The 20,971-nt window shown below is 46.1% G+C and overlaps 1 protein-coding gene across 4 annotated transcripts in view; it reads left to right on the forward strand.

The window, feature by feature from the left end:
- Samd4 (sterile alpha motif domain containing 4) overlaps positions 1-20,971 on the forward strand; it is a 222,853-nt gene that overhangs the window by 75,945 nt on the left and 125,937 nt on the right. The gene's annotated exons all lie outside the window — the stretch shown is intronic.

Below are 20,971 nucleotides of genomic sequence, written 5' to 3' on the forward strand. Positions count from 1 at the left end.
AGGACTAATGATGTCACTACTGGAGCTGCCTCACATATAGAGCACATGAACCTCAAAGAGAGGGCAGAACTGTACTTCCACACTGGGGCACCAGGGATCCACTGTGGGGACTGTGCATATGTGAGAGCCTGGGGCAGGAGATGATGTTCTGGTGCAGTTGGTCCCAGCTGCTGCTGCTATTGGTGTAGGCTGCACACATTGAGGACTCGGGCTCAGGGCATGTAGAAGCCATAGCAAAAAGTTGTCATATACAAATATATTTGACCCTGAACTTCAGCTATTGAAAGCAAGGAAAGATGTCCTCTCCAAAAGTGTGGAAGGCGTTGCCTATTTTCTTTTCCCATTGAGATGAACTCAGACACGTTCAGTGCAGACAAATATTCATGTGGTTTGGATTACAATCCCCTGCCCTCCAGCCCTGTTATTGTTGCAGTTCCTTGGGAGTTTTCAAAAAGACCGGCACAGTGAGCTCTACCCTCCCCATTGAGCCTCATTCCACAGACATTTCACTTTTAAAGTAAAATCACCCTTCTAGCATTTAAGGAGTGGAAACCTGTTCAACTTGCCAAGTATGGGTTCACCATTCCTGAGACAAATTTTCCAAAGGGGTGGAAAAATCTACGCTTTATATAGTAGACAGAATGGAAACGTTTGAATTCATGGTACTCTAAAACTATTTTCCAAGGTTCGATATTGAAGGCATACAGATTACAGTGCAGCTGAAGATGTTCATTTAGCCCTGTCTGGCAAGAGATTACATTTGAACTTCCTTCCCAGTGTGCTTTCGGCCTCCTCCTGTAATATTTAAGTTTATTGTTTTTATTACTCTTCAGTGTAATTGATGTACTGCCAACAGCCTCACTGACAGAAGCCATGTATAACCTATGGCTAAGTGATTTACAGATATACACTCATTTAATTATCACTATAAGAAAACTTTTTTACTTTAAGTAGAAGCTTCTACTGAGAATTCTAAAAGATTACATAGCCCCCAGGCTAATAATTGGCAGCATAGATTTAGGCCTGGAGAACTCTGAAGCCTGGACATTTCCTAATGTGTTATCATCTTTATTAAAACATGTTCTTTTGTGTTTGGCACAGAAAAGGCATAAGAGCCAAGCCAGCATTGAAGAGATCGATATTAGTTTGTAAATATTTGCACAGTAAATAAGGCTACTGAAATAAAAATTGAGTTTATGTAGCATAGGGCATACAATCTAATTTTTGCTTGAAAATTGGGGGGTGGATCTCAGGAGCTCCCTAAAATGAAAAGCTGGGGCCTAAGGAGAACAGGTTGGTTGAAGGGCTTGTCGGGCATGTGATTTACTCATTGTTGGTTCAGTTGGGGGAAGGTGGTAAGTTGTAGCACTTTCAGGAGACCTTTCCATGCTGATAGGACAGGCTAGCATAGAGGCTCATTAACCACATATAAGTAGCCAAGGTTAGCATGGCCGAGGAACGGAGGTTTTTCATCTTAAGTAGCTGGAACTTAAATAGCCACACGTGGGTAGTGGGCGCCCATATTAAACAGCACACGGCATAGAAGACAACAGGAAAGTTGAGTAACCAGAGATGGGGGGGATGGAATGGAGAGGCTGGTTGAACTTTGTGAACGATCACTCTGAATACAGTCCTGAGGAGACTGCGGTGAAGGAGATAGAAGACCTGTGAGCTCTTGTTCCTGTTGCCAGTTGAGATGATGGCTCAGACCAGAACAGTGCCTGATGTGGGGACGAGTGGTCAGTGTCTAGAGGGCTATTTTGAAGGCGTTAATAGGCATGATGTGGAAGAAATGAGTTAAGATGACTCTAATTTTTTTGTTGTTGAATTGGTTGATATCTATATCTATATCTATATCTATATCATCTATATCTGTATCTATATATTGAGATTGAAACACTGAGTGAGTACCCAAGTTTTCAACCAAGGTCAAGTTTTAAGCACATTAAGTTGGTTTCCTATTAATACTGGAGGCAGGGGATGAGGTAGGCTGTCAAATAGGCAACTGAAGATGTGGCCCTGGAGTTTTCTCCTGGTGTGGTGAGTCATGGTTTAAGGCATCATAGGGAAGAGAGAAACTAGAGGAGAAAAATGAGCTAAGTGGCCTGAGAACTCAGGGTGGGGCGGAGGTCCTAAAGGGCAGAGGTCACAGGTTCCCCTTTGTCGCGCCCGCTCTCGACCAGCAAGAACGACGCGACCACCAGTCCTTCTAACAGCAGTTTATTCAGTCCTGATTCTTCTTGTTTATATCTCCCCGGAACCCTGGGCCTCTCACTCCTTTTATACTCTCTCTCATCCACGCACCGCAGGCCACGCCCCCTCGCCAGTCACGAGGCTTCAGCTAATCAGGGCAGCAGGGGCAAATCTCCACCAAATTGGATTCACCTGTATCCTGGTACACCTGCGCAGCACTCAAGATGTTTGTGTCTTATATGAGGAAGTCAGGTGCAAGTCATATGACTTAGCTGCAGTCCCTGGCGTCTTTGGGACTGCCGCCACACCCGCTCCCCACACCCCTTGGAGGAAGGGAATCAATCTTTGGGAGGAACGAGCTATCCTGGACATGATGTTATTATTATACCTGAAAGCAGAGACCGTTGTGGTAGGGAGCATGAAGCTAGAACATATTCAAGGGCTTCAGAGAGGTTCTGGGTAGAGGGATAGGGTAGGTGAAGGAGAACTCTAAGCTTAGGAACCTACAGACAGAGCTACCAGGCAGAAGTCACCCAACAGGATGACTTTGTCCAGGGGTAAGTCAGTTGTTGCCTGTCCCTGGTACATGAAGGTATTTATGGGCTATTTAATGGAATTTCATGCCTCAGGCTTGGATAGCAGAGTTGGAAGGGTTGGCTTAAAATGTTTTTCTCAAGACAGTATAAAGGTCAGAATTTAGGAGAAATGTATGCTGAAAAAATATTAGTTTATTTTAGAAAGGGAAACTTTTTTCTACTTTTTCCTTATTTGCCTGTGAGTATTTGTCACACACAATCACCTTGCCTGCGTTTTTATAAATGTAAGACTTCCATTTATGTGTCACTTCTCATTTTTTTAAAAATGTTAAAATAACCACGGTTGATCTATTTGGTATTTATTTCTAGTCCATTCACATTTTTAACCATTCAAATTTTTGCTTTAAAAAGCAAGATTATTATGTTTTTAATCATCATTACCGACTTCCAGTGTATCATAGGGTATTATAAGGAGCTCCAGAGAACCCCTACTTGAATGATTACTCCAGAGATAATTCTGTCTTCTCGCTCTCCTTTTTCTGTTCACTGATCCTCACCTGACAAAGTCAAAAGGACTATGAGCAATGAGATCTAAATCCATGAGACTCACAACAAGTTAGAAACACTGATCCAATTGAGGAGGGAGCCCTGGGGGAATAGTTCCTCTGCAAACATGAGGCCCTGAGTTCTATCCCCAGAAGTCACGCAAAATAAAAAAATAAAAAATAAAATAAAAATTGTAAGGGTTCTAGAGAGATGGCTGAGCAGTTAAGAGAACTTGCTACCAAGTGTCTTGAGTTCTGTCTCCAGCACCCCTATCAGGTGGCTCACAGCTACCTGTAACTCCAACTTCAGGAGACCCTGTGCCCTTTTCTGACTTCCACGGGCACCCAAACATGCATGGCACACACACACACATACATGCATAAATAAAAATAATAAAAAGTAAATCTTAGAAAAGCTGGTGCATGGTGGCGTGTACTTATGATCCCAGCCCTGGGAGATGGAGACAGACAGATCTCTAGAGTTTGCCCATCTGCCAGCCAAGCCTACTTGGGCAAGCTCCAGGCTAAAAGATCCTGCCTCAAAAAAAGATGGACAGTGCCTGCAGGTGACCACACATTGCCCTCTGCCCTCTACACTCACGTGCACACAGTTGTGCACGTGCCCTCACACAGCACAGAGACATACCTACATTCACTCACATGCACACAAACTCTGCCCTCCAAACAAATGAGAAATGCCCCCCATGGTCTTGGACATGGGAACACTTCGTTGCCAGTTGGTAACACTGTTTGAGGAGGCTTAGGAGGTGTGGCCTCGCTGGAGGAAGTGTGTCATTAGGGGTGGGCTTTGAGAACTTAAAGCTTCATCTACTCTTGGTTTGGCGGTTCTGCTTCCTGATTGTGGTTGAGGATATGAGCTCTGAGCGTCCTGCTCCCCCCCCCCCATGCCTGGCCACCATGATGGAGTCACCCACCCGGAACCATAAGCTCATATAAACTCTTTTTTTCTATAAGTTACCTTAGTCATGGCTTTTAAACACAGCAATAGAAAACTAACTAATACAAAAGTCTTGCTTTCAAAAGAAGATACATAAACCTTTATATCATTTATAAAGTCACTAACTCCTCACCATGTTTCTGTTCCATCATCGCAACTGAGGATCCCACAACATTCATTCACCCACTGAAAGCGTTAAGTGTACCCCTGGCCTGTTCCTGAACTCTCAGTAACAGTTGCCTAAACGGACACAATTAGGTTTCCTCCCGAGGGTCCTGTGGGTGAAAGGATTCCGAGGCCACGGGCTTGTGATTTTTCCTCTCTTCTGTGTGGGTCACAGTGGCCCCTTTGTTGGAGGTCTCCAGGAATTACTAGTGAGTGTCAGATCAGGCATATTAATAGTCAGGGTCAGCTCACACTCAGGTCTCACCTTGTGGGCCGGTGGCAGAGAAGAGGCTTTCCCTTCTGTCACTTCTGCTCTAACAGCTGCAGCTTGTCCCCAAGCCCCCTTACCTTTACCCAGCCCCCTACCCTCACCCAGCCCCCACCCTCACCCAGCCCCCTACCCTTACCCAGCCCCCTACCCTTACCCAGCCTCTCTACCCTTACCCAGCCCCCTATCCTCACCCAGCCCCCTACCCTCACCCAGCCCCCTACCCTTACCCAGCCCACCTACCCTTACCCAGCCCCCACCCTCACCCAGCCTCCTACCCTTACCCAGCCCCCACCCTCACCCAGCCCCCTACCCTCACCCAGCCTCCTACCCTCACCCAGCCCCTACCCTTACCCAGCCCCCACCCTCACCCAGCCCCCTACCCTTACCCAGCCCCCACCCTCACCCAGCCCCCTACCCTTACCCAGCCCCCTACCCTCACCCAGCCTCTCTACCCTCACCCAGCCCCCACCCTCACCCAGCCCCCTACCCTTACCCAGCCCCCTACCCTCACCCAGCCTCTCTACCCTCACCCAGCCTCCACCCTCACCCAGCCCTCTACCCTCACCCAGCCCCCTACCCTTACCCAACCCACCTACCCTTACTCAGCCTCTCTACCCTTACCCAGCCCCCACCCTCACCCAGCCCCCTACCCTTACCCAGCCTCCTACCCTCACCCAGCCTCTCTACCCTTACCCAGCCCCCTACCCAGCTCCCCTACTCTTACCTAGCCCACCTACCCTTACCCAGCCCTCTACCCTCACCCAGACCCCTACCCTTACCCAGCCCCGTACCCTTACCCAGCCCACCTACCCTTACCCAGCCCCCTATCCTCACCCAGCCCCCTACTCTCACCTCGCCCCCTTACCTTTACCCAGCTCCCCTACTCTTACCCAGCCTTCCTTACCTTTACCCAGTCCTCCCTACCCTCACCCAGCCCCCCTTACCCTTACCCAGCCCCCACCCTTACCCAGCTCCCAGCTGCTTCTTTAATCCAAGGAGAGGGGCCATAATATGTCAGTGGCACCTCAGGAGCAGGTCTAGCCTGTGACTGCAATTGGCTCTGATGTAGTTTCTTCCTTAGCACCAGCTTTCATCTCCCCATGAAATGCTCATGTGACCTTCTTGCTTTCTCTCCCCAGGGAAATAATCCACCCCATCCCCCAAGCCCCCTATTCCCCAGCTCTCCTCTCTTTCTCTCTCCCTCTCCCTCTCCCTCTCCCTCTCCCTCTCCCTCTCCCTCTCTCTATTTCTCTCTCTCTCTCTCTCTCTCTCTCTCTCTCTCTCTCTCTCTCTCTCTCTCACACACACACACACACACACACACACACACCCTGAGTCACAGGCTTGTACTGAGCATTTCTTCATGTTTCTCACTTTCAACCCATCAAGAGCTCCAGCCTCATGGGAGGTCAGAGTTTAAAACCCTGCACAGGACCAGGTGCTTTTCTTTAGAAAGTTAACTCCTTCATTTCTGGGTGTCCCAAAGGTCCCCCTGGCTTCTGATGACACTTCCCACAGATTTTCTTTCACATTAAGGTTTAAGAAATCCTGTTGATAAAGAGGAACTATAAATAAGAATAACCCCGGAGAGCTAGGATGAGCTCAGATTGTCCTAACCACTTTGGCCTTTCTCCTGGTGTAGAATTCCTCCAGGGCTACTGCAGTGAGGTGTCTTGCTCGCCTCAGGATAACTGGAGTTCAAAGTTCCTTTGGCCACTAGTAGAGAGGCAGTACTGACTAGGGAATCTATCATCTTACAGTTTATTGTGAAGCACAAGGTAAAAAGGAGTTGACAGGCGCTGACTTAATGATGTTGAAATGGACACGGCGATTTTGCCCGGGATCAATGCTTCATTGCACATCTTGTGAAATAAGTTCTCAACTTCTCTCTCATTTGACAGGCTCAATTGGCGTTTAACAGATTTGCTTCATGGGAGGTACACTTACGCTTTCTAAGGATAAATGAATGCTTTGGGATTTAATGGACAAGATGTCAGAATTTAAACGCATCAAAGAATCAGTGGTTTTAATGAACTTACCAGTAAATATGTACTACTCACAAAAGATTTGGAAAATAAGCTACTCTGAATAATTATTATTTATATGTAGCCACATTGATATCTTATTCAGAGACTTCTGGAATCAGTAGCAATCTCCTTATAAAGGAGTTATACATACTCTCTCATGTCATCTCACTTAAGACATTCATCGCAGAGTATTATCTGACTTGATCTTATTTGCTCCTTGAAGACACATCTTAAGTTTGGAAGAATCACCACAGTTTCACTCACGACCTACCCACTCCATGGCTATGCCTGTCAGACAAACATCCAAGGAAACGTCTTGACAGTCTCCTGCCACCACTTTAGTGGCTGCCCTCACCTCCTGCAACACTGCCCCTCGCGTGACTCAGCCTTCTCCTCCGTGCCCCTGTCAAAAAGAAGCCAGAAACGCCCCCGAGTCTCTTTCCACAGTATCATATCACAGCTGTAGAGGAAAACCAGAGCGGGCCCCCTCACCCTTCACCTCCATCCCTAACCTGTGGTTAAACGTCTTTCAGAGTATTCCCACCTCCTCAAACCATCTGGAATTGTTCCTAGTGGTCTCCTTTCAGCAGATTCTGGAAACTTCTGACAGCTATGCTCGCTTTTGCAGGTTTTCAGCCAGAGAAAAGAAAAAGGTAAAGGAACGGCAGGCACGGTCAGATGTGAGCCTTCCTGTTCCTTGCTTTCTAAATGAGTCACGGTGACCTACCGATGGAAGAATGGAGCTAACCAGAGTCCTTCGGGATTTTCTGGAGTAGTACGGAAACTCGACATTCTTCCGACTAACTTGTGGCTTGCTAGCACATTCCTCTCCAATGAGGTGGAGGAATCCTGGTGGCCAGGCTGGGATTTGACGGCCTGGGGTGGGGAGAGCTGCCATTTAAAAATACACTTAATTATATTCTTTCTCTGCTGTAACATTGATACCACTTTTAGCTCACTACAAATACTGTGATTTTCATTTAAATCACATCCATTATCTTATTGACCTAGTTTTTATTTGGTAATCAAAATGTTCTATTTCTAGATAGCTTAGCCCAGAATCTTTTTTTGTTGTTGTTGTTGGTTTTTGAAAGGTTATGAACCTTTGTGCAGTCTTTCCTCCTTCCAGATCTGTGTGCAGATGAACTACAATCTGAATTCACAAAATGTAGTATGATACTGTTTTGAGAGAGTGGGTTTTCGTTGCCTGAACTCTTCTACTTCACGGGGACAGGCTTAGTCACGGGACCTCACTTCTGTCCGTTTACTGCACACTGGGCAGCAGGAGGGTTATATTCTATTTCTAGTTAAGAATTTGATACAGGGCACCCAGCTCTCCCCTGCTCTTCCCTTGTATGCCTCTCCTCTTATGGATTTCTCTTCCTTCCTCTGATAATCTATTCGCTCATGCTGACTCTTATATCCTTTTGAGGTCTGGAAGTTCCTGCCTCCCTTTCCTATCCCTTCCCTCTTTCTGTGGCCCTCAAGAAATGTCCCTGCTGCTCTGTCCTGTCAGCTTCCACTCACTCCCTTCCAGTCAGGGTCTTGGCACACTTGCATGTTCTATCTTTTCTTTAAAGCCTTCCCTTTTTTTTTTTTAGGTATTTATTGTATCTTGGGGGCTCGGCAGCATATGCCATAGTTTACAGTGGAAGTCAGAGGGCAATTAACAGGAGCGAGTTCTCTTCTTCCACCACGTGGACCCTGAGAACTGAGCTCAGAGTGTCCGACTTGAGATGAAATATGTTTACCAGTCAAGCCACTTCTTAAGCCTCTCTCTCTCTCTCTCTCTCTCTCTCCCTCTCTCTCTCTCTCCTTCCCCTCCCCCACCTCTTTGGGTTTTCACGACAGGGTTTCCTGTTTAGCTCTCTTGGAACTTGCCCCACACACAGATCAGGCTGGCAAAGGTGTGAGCCACCAACATTAATATTGCTTCCTCTTGTCCTTAAGTCAGGAAGGTAGCTTGTACTTTCTTCTCAGAAAAGCTTAGGGTTCAGCATAGGTGGTGTCTTGTTTTTTATTGTTGGCCCTAAAACTGATTCCCCCTAAGATCCTAAAGTGCGTTAGCGGCAGAACTGTGTTCCCCACCTCGTAGCTCGACACCTCTTGGGGTCCACTTCTCCCTGCTCCTCTTTGATAGGAACTGCAGCAGATGCTGTGTCTGGCTTCTTGTGGGGTTCCCCTCTCTCAGTCATCATTAGCTGTATTGGACAAGGGTTTGGAGGTAGATCTCTATGAGTTGGAGGCCAACCTGGTCTACTATAGTGAGTTCCAAGCCAGCCAAAACTACAGAGTGAGAGCCTGTCTCACTACAAAAGGACACAACTCTGCTGCGGAATGATGGAACTGCGCATGTCATGTCGCTTTACTGTGTGAAGAAGAACCAGCAGCGATGTTTACTGCTGCAGCCCCTTGCTGCTGATTTTCCCAGGGATGCTCTTTTGCTCTGGCTCGTTTCTGTTGATGTTTTCATTCCAAAGAAGTGGTGGATGATGAGGACATTAGACTATTCAAGCTAGAGTTCCTGCCTGCCCGCCTGCCCGCCTGCCCGCCTGCCCGCCTGCCCGCCTGCCCGCCTGCCCGCCTGCTGCCTGCCTGCCTGCCTGGAGTCGCCCTTCTAATCAGGAAACCACATTCAAAGCTGTGTCCTGAACTCTGCCCAGCATGACAACACAGCTCGGAAGGAAGGAGAGGGAATTCCTACTTTCCTACTGGCAGTAGCCCTCGGGGAGCAGGGGGTGGGAGAGTGACTTGAGGTCAGATCCATCTTCATAAGGACACATTTGAGCCCTTTGGGGGCTGCCTTGTAGCTTTCTGAATCTTTCCTAGTTGAAGCAAGATGAAACCCAAGTACTGCCTCCCCCAGGCCAGTGTTTGCATACTGTGGGATTTTAGGAGCTAACAAAATCAAAACCATGTTTTGGGAGCATTTGCTGTTTTCAGTTTTCATATCTTATGTTTTTAATTTTTGAAACAGGATCATACTATCTATACCTGGCTGGCTTAGAACTCACTGTAGAGACCAGGTTAACTCCCAGCTAACAGAGGCTGGTCTTTGCCTTCAAGTACTGAGACTGAAGGCAAACACTACCAGAGTTTGGTAAAAAACAAACAAAAACCTGGAAAGAAACAAACAAATCTCTTCAGGGGCCCTGAAGAGATGGATCAGCAGATCAGAGCACTTATTGCTCTTATAGAGAACCCTGGTTTGGTTCCCAGCAGCCACATGGTGGCTCACAACCATCTGTAACTCCAGTTCCAGGGGGTCTGATTGCCCTATTCTGGCCTCAGACCAGACATGCATGTGGTACACATATACACATGCAAGCAAAATATTACTAAACAAAAATAAATCTAAAAACAGTTTTAATCATATTTTTAATTGAATAGTCTCGATGCAATGTTAACTTTTATCTTGAGATACTAGGATATTAAGATATTAAAAATATTAAAAACATGGTCATATCACAAGTTTTGAGAAAACATAAGAGAAAATGCTTGAATATCAGTAGAAAAAGATTCCAGAAGTCCCTGCCACAGCGACTTCCAGAGAGATGAGTGAAGGAGGCACTGTGCATATTGAAGCTCCAACCGCTGGCACATGAGCAGTCAGAGCCTGCAGGTGATGCCATTGTTAAGTCTCTTGGATAGTCACAGGGCCAGAGTGCCTGGGGTAAATCCTAGCTCAGCACCTCCATAGCCCCATGCTACTGAGTCCTCTATTCCATCACGATCTTCCTTCGTTTCTTTGTTTATTTATTTATTTTTCTTTACTAGCATTGGCAATCAAAGCCAGGATCCTATGTTTGCTCTGAGCCACTCCCAGCCTGTAGTCAAGTACTTTCAAGAGTGTTTGACTTTAAATGATCAATACTGACTATAACTACAATAGGGTCCAGTTAGTTTGTGGTGGAATTGGAGAGTGACTAAGATTCAGACAGGCAAAGCGGGCCATAAACTTTGGTTTCGTTTGTTTTGGCTTGGCTTATTTGTTTTTGGAAGCAGGGTCTCTTGTATCCTAGGCTGTCCTAGAATTTACTGTGTACTCAAGACTAGTCTTAGTTCCTAATCCCAACTCCACCTCATCAGGGCTGGGAAGATAGGCCTGTGCCACCAAACCTGGCTTAGAGTTCTATCTGTCTATCTGTCTGTCTGTCTGTCTGTCTGTCTGTCTGTCTGTCTATAGCATGTTTATTGGGAAGCTGTTCTTAGGTGATTTCACTGGTCCCGAGGATTGAGGCCAGGGGGAGTCACCATTGGGAGGGGTCGGGGAGAGGAGAAAGAGAGAAAGGACACATGTGCAGAGAGAGACTAGAAGAAGAGAGCAAATCTGGTCTTTTGAAGTTTCCTCATCATTGAACTCAGCTCTCCACTACCTTTCGTTTCTATACACTGCCCTCCACTTGTCAGTAGATGATGGCGTCCCTCCTCAGCTGTTTTTACCTGGTTGCATTTTCTTCTGGTTTCATAAGGGGGAGGAACACATTGACGTGAAGCTTTCAAAAGTGTCTCTCCCCAGGCCACGCCTTTGGACAGAGGTGGTGTGTGGTGTGCGCTCCTGGCCAGGCTTCTCTTCACCATTCTCAGGCCTTTGCCCCTTGAGTTTGGTCTTTGGCTTATGAGGTGGTAGCAGAAGCCCTGTGAGTCCTAACACACTGTGTATGAACCTCTCCCGGACACAGGGACGGTGAGGTACAGACATGGCTGATGTCTAAGACAGAGGTAGAAGTGGGCTTCTGTGTGCCTTCCCCATATTCTGCCACCCCCGAAGGGCAAGGCAGCGAGTAACCAGCCTTTCCTTCATTTCCCCTAGAACAACTTAGCAATGACTTTATGGTGGAAATCAATGGCAACTTGACTGGTATTCAGGACACCTTCTGGAGGAACGTGACCCCTGCATCCCATCTTTAGATACTTCTGGCACTTTCACTATGATCCCCTTTCGGCTTCCCCCTAATCTTACAGTGACAAACTGCATTTAACATTGACCATTAAGACAGTCCAGGCATGTCAGCCACTGCAGCAACCAAATCCACCCACCACCTATCTGTGGTATAATGAGGAATTACAGTCGATGGCCCACCAAAGTTTTCCTTCTGTCTTGCTGCCATTCATGCCTTAAAGGTTGTTTGTTTGTTTTGCTCACCACTCTGCTGAATGCTCATCCCTTTAAACACAGGCTTCTTCCACTGAATCCCTTCCACTTTCCTGGGTAGCTAGAGGGAGCAATGTGATTGGCTGTGTGCCTGACTTGTTGGTTCATTGCCAGGAGAAGAGGCAGACGGATGCGTGGTTTCTGATGAGGAGCAGCAAGATGGCTGGAACTACTTACTGCTCTGTATAGCTTTGTAGCTGGTGTTTGCTGCTGAGTAATGTCACAAACCACTGCTGGGGTTGAGCTTACTTCCTGCTAAGACTTAGGTACCTGTGTAGTTTCTGCAATGATGTAGCCCACACAAAATGACTTTTGGGCTCCTTCCTGAGGGGCAGCTGCTCTAGTGAGACAGGTCACCCGTACAAAGCAAGTGACCATCTCAAGAATCACATCTGAGAGCTGGATATGGTGATGCACACCTTTATTTCCAGCACTCCAACAGCAGAGGCAAGCAGATCTCTGAGTTCCAGCTCCATCACAGAGGGAAGTCAATGCAGGAACTTTGAGCAGCTGCTCACAGCCACAGTCATGAGTAGAAGGATTAAATGTTTGTGTGCGCACTCGTTTGCTTGTGTCTAGCTCACTTCTCTACTCTTAAACAGTTTAGGCCCCATTGCCTAGGGAATGGTACCACCCACATTGGGCAGTGTCTTCCCACATCAATTAAATTAAGACAATCACCAATAGACATATCAACAGGCTAACCCGATATAGAGAGCCCTTTATTGAGATTATCTTTTCAGATAATTCTAGATATGTCAAGATGACAAGTAAAGCTAAGTGCCACCTAGGTGGTGACTGACTGCGCACCTCTGCACAGACTGGTGCATAAAACAGAGTTACTTTGTCCAAGTAGCTTGCCTTCTTTGAGGCTCAGTTTGCATACCTTTAAGTTGGGGGTGCTAGTCTACTGAGGTACTTGTGAGTCTTTGACATCAGGAACAAGAAACCAGTCAAGATCAATGGTACCTGATATCCAGGACCACAACCTGTACCTGACTGTGATGCAAAAAGAAGACTTTTCATGGTTGTTGTTCAGCATGGCTGACTCTTGGTATTTGACAAAGGTTTCTCAGGCCTTTTTATCACCCAGGTACATGGTAGCATTTGTTCCATATCATGAAGTAACTTTGCTATGCTTGGCCTTCCTCAGCTGCTTGAAGACTGATGGGACCACCAGCATGGATTGTGTTCAAAATGAGTCACAGCCAAAGATGCCACTCAAAGCCTCATGACTCAGTGTACCTCACGGGTCCTAGAGGCTAGCATCTTCCCTCCTGGAAGTCTCCATGCATTCTTATCAGGGCCATCGTGTTAAATCTGAGGGAATTGTGTGCTTTGTGCTTGCTTGCTCCAGAGCTCTTCCTTTGCCTGGACCATGAATCAACACCCAGGGACTTAGCCCATACCCCACAAACAGTGGTTGGGATATTGCACTTGGTTCTCTCGAGAGTCCCAGAGGTTAGTGTGAGAAACAGTGAACTCTGTCAATTTAGTATGCAAAGTACGAAGGCCATATCACTGCCGGGTTTCTCTCAAAGCCCTTCAGTACTGTCACGGTTCAGGTGTCCCAATTCCTTTATGAAGAACATGGCTCTTGGAGAAGGATTCTAGAAGGGCCTTTGTTCTAAAACCCCCCTCACTCAATGAACTCTGCTGAGTTCTAATTTCTGAGATGTCGCTGGTATATAAACTCACAGATCGACACCTCTTTCTTTTTGTCCTTGGATGATCATGGGATGGAGGCTCGACTTTTATTTTCTTTATGTTTTAATTAAGGAAACCAGACTCCTCTGAGAAACTGTGTCATTTGTTTCAGGAAGGGAAGGGTCAGGGACATAAGTCTAGGAAACTGCCACTAACTCTTCCTCCATGATGACAGTGCAAAACTACAGCTGGAGAGAGACTACCTTGATCTGCCTGTGGAAAATCCAGTCATTACCACCCATTCTTTCTGCTCGGCTGGCTTACCCACTTTATGTGCTTTTATGGAAAGCCTGGAGAAAATACCCAGTCCTGAGCTACAGTTTTCTTGTTTAGAGTCTCATTATGTCTAATAGCTGTCCCTGTGAACAGCATTTGGACAGCCATCTTATAAGTAGGAGTCCTATATGATTCTCCACCTGCAACCTTGAATGACTTATCCCAGACTTGATATGCAGGCAGATGTCTCCAGTCCTTTTAGTTACAAAATCATTTGCCTCTTAAAACCCGACTTTCTGTGTGCTCACACGGAGAGGCCATGCAAGCCAAGCAATGGCATGCTGTTCAGATCTCTCGTGAGCTGTGCAAGGGTTTTCTTTCTGTAAATTCAGTCAGTCATGTGTCTCGTGAGCAAGAATGTGAGAGGCACCATGGACTTCAGGTCAGATATCTAAGATTTGAGCTCCAGGAAAGCAGCCCCCACCCCATCCCACCCCACCCCACCCCAGAGAGCTTTGGCTTCCTGGTCTGTTCATGAAGGTTGTTTATTTGTTTGTGGTAGGGTTTTGAGCATGCTAAGTAGATGCTCTAACACTGGGATTGATCTTCAGATCTGGGATGCCTCCTAAATAGCCAATTAAAATCTCACCTTTTGGTCTACATAGATATTTTTATTGAGGAAGATACAAATTTACTTATATTGTCATATTAGAAAACTATAGAAAAACATTTCTTTTTCCTGCTTACATTTGAGATCTTCAGGCTTTTTTCTCTAATGACTTTTTATTTCTGTGGAATTAAAATCTGTGCCTAGGTGCATCTGCTGTGCTTAAAAGTCTGTAATCGGTTAGCTAGCTAGCTAGAATGGAGTGCTAATTAGCAGAGAAAAACAGAGTATGACGTAGACCTTCTGGGAGTCTACCCTTGAGTTTTCTCACTTTTGAAGGTCACTCCCACCCTGGTCAATGGTAGCACCTGGGTCTTGTCTGGGCACTGGCCTCAGTCTTTATTGAACCCATGTGAGTTATGAATTCTTTCTTTGTATATGCAAGTTGGCTTCATGCTATTCCATGACTGCGTCTCACACACAAAGATTCAGCCAGCTACTCCCAGATGTCTGTTCTTGGTGTCAGAAGGATTTGTGGGTGAGTGTGAATGGTGTGTCTCAAATATATCCCTGCTAATAGCAAAACATCTCCAAATGGCCCGAAGCATCTCTGTTCTGATGGGCAGTCCTTTACCCCAGCAACCATGAACCAGGTACCAAACGCTTTTTCTCTCAAAGAGAAAATTCCCAGGCATGCTTATGTTATGTGAGTGTATAACATGATTGTACGAAGTGCTTTATGGAGGGAGAAAAGAGACATCAAGTGCAAATTGAGATTTGCAGTGACAATTCACATGAGGAAGAGCCAAGAACAGGGACTTGAGGAGCCAGAAAAGGTACACAGAAGTAAGGCCTTTTATTGGCAGCCACATGCGGCAGCTGTCACCTGAGGTTCTTTGAAACCATCACCTGGCAGGTGATGAGTTGTGGCAAAGTTAAGTTAGGTACCTATGAAGCCCAGAAGAATCGTAGTGTATTGAGATGATTATTGTGGGTTTTCTGCACCCTAAGTTGGACTTGTCAGGATTGTGTATACATAAGAAGCCAAGCCTCATGTCCTTGGCTCCCACTGCACAGGGGTGGCACTGCTAATGACTCTCTGACTGGTGGGTAATCTTCATACTGTACACTGTTCTCTAGAGAGGCCTTGCACACCAAAGGGGATGCCCTGCGAAGTTCCACCAGGGTTTCCTGTGCTTCCTTGCACCAGGAAGCTAACCAAAGGTCACAGACTCTGCCTCTGCGCAGCCTTTGTTGTCAGCGGAAGGTCTGGACCGCAGGAGTCTGACTTAATTGATCACACTGGGAAAACGTCTCAATTGAAGTTGGACCTAGCAGGATGAGAGAGAGAGATGTCTGAACTGATTAAGGATGAGTTTAACCGAAGAGCTATGCTGCCTCAAATCCTTCATGGAAGGAGACAGGATGTAAATAATATGTTATAAATAAATAAACCTCAAGAGCTAAATGAAGGCTCTTTAAATATGCCATTCATCAAAGCTACAAGGGATTTGTGGTAGAGCTGGCCAGTATGTACTCAACGTTGACACTAGATCTAGCCTCAATGCGTTTTATCCGAACATTTTTCCCTGAGCTCATGTCATTGCAACAGTAGGTAATCGGATGGTCTGAGGTCACACCCACTGAATGAAAGCAAGCAAAGCTCACTTTTCAACTCAGCCAGAACTTCAGAGATAAAAGATTTTAGTCACGGAATCTCAAACGACATCACGAACCTCCACACCGTGGGAAGCACTAGAAACACAGCGCCAAAGAGAGAAGCTTGCCTTCTGCCTTCCAGCCTCGGCTCTGTTAAAGGCAGGGCTGCTGCCTTTGAAGGTCGGTAGTCTATAACATAAAAATTGACAGGCAGAATCACTCGGCAAGCTTATAGCAAGTCATCAGGTTGGAGGCCATCCTATAAGCTATATGTTCTGGTCAGGTTCTCTCTCTCTCTCTCTCTCTCTCTCTCCCTCTCTCTCTCTCATATCCCTCTCTGTGTGTGTGTGTCTGTCTGTCTGTCTGTCTGTCTTTGTTTGTCTTTATCCCCAGTATTAGAATAGATCATTAGGTATTTCTTTGAGCCTTAGATGAGGTATAGAATAAATTCATGTAATCCATTTACCAGCCCACGTGTGCTCTCTCTTCTCTCTAAGGGACATGCACACCAATCTCTATCTGTGGTCCACTGAGTTCAGAGCTCCCTAGAGGCCCCTGTACTATCCCACCAGCCACTGGAAGACTGTGGACAGTTGTGTGCCCTTAATCTTATTTATGCCAGTTGTTCTTGCTCTGTTTAACACATGTACCTGAAGAGCGTTTGATCAAAGGAAGTGCTAGTGTGGAATGAAGAGTCATTTCTATGAAAACCATCGCTAACTTAGAAAGACTTGTTAATTAACAGTGACTTTGCTTTAAAACACGGGGCCAAATTAAATATGAACAAGCTTACAGATTGAGGAGAAAACCATTAAAATCTAGACAGATTTTTGCACAGTTTTTGGGTTTATTTAGGAAAGATGACTGAGAGTTCCAGGCAGCAGATCCTTCTCCTAAGACAAGGTTTTGTCACTATACCAAATTGTCAATGAGTAAACAAACACTCGTATATTTGTAAGTATGTGTATGTTTCAGGTATGAGAATAAACTTTTTATGGTTCTATACTTCAGACATTCTTTTAAATTAAGTAACACTGAACCCATCTTCATTATGCTAAAGCTAAAGGATTGCTTTCATATTGGCGACAGCCTACTATGTTGTACAAGATACACATGACTGCTGGCCACTATATCAGGCCACTTACACAGTGTGGGTGACAGAGGACTAAGTCAGGCAGTGGAGAGAGCAGACCCCCAGCCTCCTTGTCATGGTCACTGGGACCTGGGCTGATGGTGGGAAGTGGGCAGAACGATTTTCACAGGCTCTCACAAATTCACACTTCCTCTCTCCCAACCCTTCCTCTCTCCTCCTCTTCCCTCAAGCAAGGAAACTGAGTTCAAAGAACTGAAACACCCTTACGAGCTGACTCTGAAATAAACAGAGGAGAACCATTTGGAGTGGAGCTACAGAGCGCATTTTGCAGTCCCTGATCTAGATGAAGGGAAAAACCTAACCATGCCTCCGGAAGGAACGCGCGCTTCGGCTTGCTTATTTATTTATTTATTTATTTATTTATTTATTTATTTATTTATTTATTTGGCAGTGTTGGGGATTGAACCAAGGGTCTTGTCCTTGCCTGGCAAGCATTCTACTGAGCCACACCCCAGCCAAGCTTTCCTTTACACATACATACATACATACATACATACATACATACATACATGTGTATCTCCTGGAGTGAGATTAGGATGTAGGAAAAGAAATCTTACAGGAAGTAAAGTCAAGTCCAGTGTGTTTTGGGTTAGTTTCTTGTCTTTTTGGTTGAAAACCTGCTTTGGAAAGATCGTGTGATCTTTCTGTTCTGCGTCTAAGGAGGAAGTGTATGGATGCCTGTAGATACGGGAACATTTTAACAGAAGCACTTGAGAACTTTCAGGCAGAATGCTACTTCACGGAGAGATGTTTGTTATCTTTCGCAATAAAAGCCATAGGAATGTGCTGTAGCTTATGCTAACATGGCATGCTTGGAAGAATAAGGCATGTATGATAGCTCGACCCGTTTACTCAGAGAATGCCGATGCCAGAGATAAATATGCCAGAACATGAGCTCCGTGGGAAACGCAAGCTTACTACCTCCACTTGAGAAGACACAGCCCTCTAGCACATGCCTTCTGGCTTTAATTTGGATTTTCTGATGCGTTTTATTCTAGAACATAACAGGTGATTTCTCCCCACCCCCACCCCCCCAATTGATGGGGGAACAGCTGATGGCTATCAGACCAACTAGAAAAGATTCCTCTCTGGAGTTCTGTCCTACACCGTAATTCAGTGGCACTTCGGCTGACCTGGCTTTCAGGATGAATGACTGTGTCTTCTGCCCTGAGGGCTCAGTCTCAGTTTGGGGCAGAGGGCAGAGAAGATGGGTGGCCATGGAGATTTACAGGTGGCACTGGCTCCATTCGGTTCCTTGGTCCTTACTGATTCTTGGTTGATCACCATCCACCTTGATTTCTGAGGGTCTTCTGGGGGCTACAACAATGAAGGCGTGCTGACTGAACTCACAGCAGGCTGAAAGAGCTAGCTGGGTGATATTTCAGGCTGATGGAAGAGTCTGGCTTAACCTGAAATCTTATTCTCCTTGCCTTGAGTGACAGTACTGTCTCTGTGTTGCTAACAAGGAAACAGAGGTCAGAGTATGAACCCTCAAATTCAGGACAGATTGCTTCCAGTTTTATTCAGTTAAACTTAGTAAGAGACTTTGATGTTAGGTCCTCTGGTGGCGACTCAGCCACCTATGTCTGAGGAAGACTGGCCCCTTGCTCATTACAGGGCGTGGCATAAAATAGCAAATAATTGGAGGGCCCCTCAGAGACATTCTGGCTGCTGGTGGGTGCAGGTCGAGGAGAGATCTACGGGCATTGTCATGTGCAGCAGGTCTCTGTGGCTGGGCTTCCTGCCGGAGCCTCTTGGTCAGGTGGCCACGTCTCCTCAGCTACCACTCAGGGCAGCCTTGGCGGCCTGATTGCTCTGCTGTTTCTGGACCTCCCGTGCTAACCAACTGCATGACTATTGTATTTATTATCATTGTATTGGCCTCCATTCTAAGCCAGATGCTGCTAGCATATAAATAGTATGCATTGTCAGAGGCACTTAACGGAGAAGACAAACGATTCCAGTGTGGTGATTGACACCGGGTATTAACCCTTTAGTTGCCACCGTTTTACAAGTGTATGGATATTCCATGCTGGCGGAAGGGGACAAGTCCTAAGATCTGGGAGAAGGTACTCAAGAGGTAGACTCTTAGTTTTAAGAAAAATTAAAGAAGTGTGACATTTTCTTTCCTTCCTTGCCTCCTTCCATCATTCTTTTTTTTTTCTTTCTTCTCTTTCAACTTTTTCAACATCTACAGGGGTTAGTGTATGGATGCCTGTCGATACTGGAACATGTTAACCGAGTATTTGAGAACTTTCAGACAGAATACTATTTCACAGTGAGGTTGTTAAGAAAAGCCATACGAATCTGCTGTAACTTAAGTTCCCTGTGTCCCTCAGTCCACCTGCAAGACAGGATTTCTCTGTGTAATAGCCTTAGCTGTCCTAGAACTTGCTCTGTAGACCGGGCTGGCCTTGAACTCAGAGATCCGCCTGCCTCTGCCTCCTGAGTGCTGGGATTAAAGGCGTGTGTCACCGCCACCACCTGGCAAGCGTGACATTTTTTTTTCTTCAGTGGTTCTTTTTTTTTTTTTTTTAAACTTGTGCAGAATGGCATTTTATTAGTTAGCTGAGAAATAAATGAACACTTAAGCCAACTTTTCACCTTGCATGCAAGGCCCAATTTTGGTAGTCATTAACAATGAATAATAGGATTTAGGGTTGGAGCTGAAGACAGAGTGGGGAGAGAACTTGCTGTGTGGGTTCAGATCTCCAGGACCCAAGAGGTACAGGGGAAACAGGTATGGAGGTGTGTGCCTATAATCCTCGTGCTGGGAGTGGAGGCAGGCTGATGCTCAGGGCTTGCTAGCTAGTAGGTCTAGCGATTAGCAAGCTCCAGACACAGTATAAAACCTAGCAGCTACCGCTGGCCATTATACGCTCTTGCATGGGTACCACCTGTGCACACATACACACATACATGTGAGTGCACACACACATTAATAATAATAATAACAATAATAATAAATAGTAACAAATGAGATTTGAACAGATACTGAAGCTTTGTTTCTAATTTCATGCTCTTTATTTTGAGGTGAAATTTGAGACCAATCTATTAAAGCCAATTGAGGCCAAATAGTCCAGAGAACGCTTGGGAGTGAGGGTCAGATTTTCAAACCCAAGAAGTCCTTCATGCTGAGTTCATCTGTTGCTCTATCCGCCAATGAGCCAATGACCTTGACCCAGTTTCTTTAGCTTGAAAATGGAAATGGTGGTGTGTGCAGGCTGCTGTAACAGACCCAGCCCCTGATAACAACAGTACGTAGATCACTATCTGGCCTTGGGCCTTTCTTCCTCTGGGAACTCGTGCTTGTAGGTCAAAGTTCCAGGCACAGAGCAGCTCTCCCCTGTCCATGCCTTAAACACGGTGACCAGGATAGACATCTGATTGAGAAGCAGGGAGAGACTTGCTCTGTTGCCTGTGTGTGAAGACTCCTAAGGCTCTGTGGCTTCTCCCCCCCATCCCCCTTGCTGTCACCTGCTGTCCATCACAAGTCAGTGGCTGACTGACTTTCAGGTCATGTGACTCTTCCGTCACAGTTGTCATGACGGTTACCTTGTCTCCTGGGTCACTTGGCCTTAGCATGTGGTGGGCACTTTCTCTGTGCATCTTCAGCGCACCTCTTTCAAAATGGAGACAGCTACATGAGATTGGGAAGGCTCTGGGAGTCTTGACAAGGCCTACCTAGCCCCTGCCTTTCATCCTCTCTGTCCTTCATCCCTGATGATGTCTTCTCTCATCTTTCCTGCTGGCAACCGCCACCAGATTCATCTCCCCAC

The sequence above is a fragment of the Mus musculus genome, chromosome 14 (assembly GCF_000001635.26).
Source record: "Mus musculus strain C57BL/6J chromosome 14, GRCm38.p6 C57BL/6J".
Lineage (NCBI taxonomy): Eukaryota > Metazoa > Chordata > Mammalia > Rodentia > Muridae > Mus > Mus musculus.